The sequence below is a fragment of the Triticum dicoccoides genome, chromosome 5B (genome assembly GCF_002162155.2).
Source record: "Triticum dicoccoides isolate Atlit2015 ecotype Zavitan chromosome 5B, WEW_v2.0, whole genome shotgun sequence".
NCBI classification, from domain to species: Eukaryota; Viridiplantae; Streptophyta; class Magnoliopsida; order Poales; family Poaceae; genus Triticum; species Triticum dicoccoides.
Genome location: NC_041389.1, coordinates 198,263,818 through 198,265,550, shown reverse-complemented (window position 1 = coordinate 198,265,550; position 1,733 = coordinate 198,263,818). Strand labels below are relative to the sequence as shown.

General features: G+C 59.2%; 1 protein-coding gene across 1 annotated transcript in view; it reads right to left on the bottom strand.

Annotated features, from left to right (window-relative positions):
- Nucleotides 1-1,733, bottom strand: part of LOC119308063 (stromal 70 kDa heat shock-related protein, chloroplastic-like) — an 8,109-nt gene that overhangs the window by 3,963 nt on the left and 2,413 nt on the right. The gene's annotated exons all lie outside the window — the stretch shown is intronic.

Genomic DNA, 1,733 nt, shown 5'->3' with positions numbered 1-1,733 from the left:
ACCTTGATTATTTTAATACAAAGGCAGTGAGAGTTGCTCACTGTCATCAGTTCTCAAAAAAATACGCTAGGCGCCGGTCGATCGGCCCAAATTTCGGCAGTCGCCATGCAACCCTTTGATTGGACGAACGACAGCCGCTAGATGGTCCACCTCGATCGCCCCCTGTTTCTCCCTCCTCCCCTCCTCCCTCCCGTGCCACTAGCGCAGGTCTCGCGAACACCGCGCCACAGAGTGCGTCTTCGCAACCGCGCTTCACGGAAGCCCTGCCACGGAGTGCGTCTTCGCAACCGCGCTTCGCGGAAGCCCCGCTATGGAGTGCGTCTTCGCAACCGCGCTTCGCGGAAGCCCCGCCACGGAGTGCGTCTTCGCAACCGCGCTTCGCGGAAGCCCCACCCCCTCCGCCACCGGAGGGCTCACACATCTCAAAATAGGCATTGCAACAAAAAAATCCTAGCCGGGATCGCAGGCCACCGTGCGAGCTGCCCCACACGCATTCCTTGTCGAAACATTGGCGCTAGGCGTTGCCATCCACGGGCACCGCGCACGTACCACCTCTCCCCCCCACCCCCACCCCACCCCTCACGCAAGTTTTGCGGCACCTTCCCCCTGCATCCTTCGTGCTTCCTCGGTTGCAGCTCCAGCCATTATGGGTTGCAGCTCCCGCCGAAGCTGGTTCTAGCATCTCGCGCGACGTCGCCGCCGTTCCAGCACCAAACCCCTCGCTGGATGCAGCTCCAACCCTGGCCGGTTCCAGCAAAAGGACGCCGCATCGTAGCGCCGGCTCCTGCCAATTCCGGCATCCACAACCACCGGTTCCAGCAACCTACATGGTCGGATGCAGCATCTGCATCGCCGGTTCCAACATCCGCCAGGCACCACCTCCCAGCAAGCGGTCTCCGCAGTTGCATCATCGATATCGGCCAGTTCCAGCACTCGGTCACCACGTTTCCAGCATCGCGTATCATTGTCTCCAGCCCTCGCGATTTGCCGGTTGCAGCACTTGTGGCCGCCGTGTCCAGCAATAGTGGCCGCAGTCTCCAACACCGGAGGGTTCTAGTTACAGCACACGGTGCTGGGCGCGCGTTGCCTCCAGCACCGAGAGCGCCGCGCCGTCCTGGCCCCCCACGTGGCACCCACCTCTGACTGGCCTGTGCAGCAGCAGCGCCCCAGGCCTCACAACGCTGGCTAGGAGCTTGCACGGGGCCGGGCGGTTGGCGGTGGGATGGATCTGCACTGGGCTGGGGTGATTCGGCCAGTGTGGAGAGAATTTCAGCGCCATTGGAGGGGATCGTTCGGGAGGAGACATGAATGGCTCACTAGAAAAAAGAGATTTAGATCGGAAGGGGGAAGATGTGTGGCCTCCACTTGGCACATGGCGAACGTGGGTGGTGGCATGACGATAATGCCTGTCACGTGGGTAGTTGCGGGACGAATGATAAAACCTGATCCAGCGGCTCGGACGCGACCTTCATGATGTTCAGCCGGCCAGCCGATACCCTAAAGTACAGATATATCTCTATCTCGACACCTATAAAAGACCCAGCTGGTGATGATGGTGTGTCTGCCATCCAATCTAAATCTAATGCATACCATGGTGTTTTCACATAAACACCACCACCACTCTGCTCCTGATCTGCAAAGAAAAACGTAGTCTCTCCAGACAAGTCCATCCCCCCCCCCCCTCCCTCCACACCCAATCAAATAAGAGGAATAAATTTTGGGTTGAATCTAAC